The sequence below is a fragment of the Frankliniella occidentalis genome, unplaced genomic scaffold (assembly GCF_000697945.3).
Source record: "Frankliniella occidentalis isolate FOCC.00 unplaced genomic scaffold, Focc_3.1 Scaffold105, whole genome shotgun sequence".
In the NCBI taxonomy this organism is placed as follows: domain Eukaryota; kingdom Metazoa; phylum Arthropoda; class Insecta; order Thysanoptera; family Thripidae; genus Frankliniella; species Frankliniella occidentalis.
The window spans coordinates 896587-896915 of NW_026267234.1; positions in this window are offsets into that span (position 1 = coordinate 896587).

The following is a 329-nucleotide window of genomic DNA, read 5'->3' on the forward strand; positions in this document are numbered from 1 at the left end:
AGAGAGAGAGAGGAGCGAGAGAGAGAGGGGGGGGGAGAGCTAGAGAGAGAAGGCGCACGGCGGGGCGGGGGGACCTAAGGGCAGCGGTAAGGCTCTTCACCTGGAAACAGAAATGTGCACTACAGCAACCACGAGTCACCGAGGGGCGATATTGCCCTTTGACGGGTAAAATGGGCTTTCGCTATTACAAACGCAATTACCGCCGTCACACCGGGTCATAAATGCTTTTCAAAATAAATAATGTGACACGGTCGCCGCGCGCGCACACCTCTCCGTCGGGGGCGTAAAGGCGTCATCGGTCGGCACTCACGCCGTACCACACAATGTCG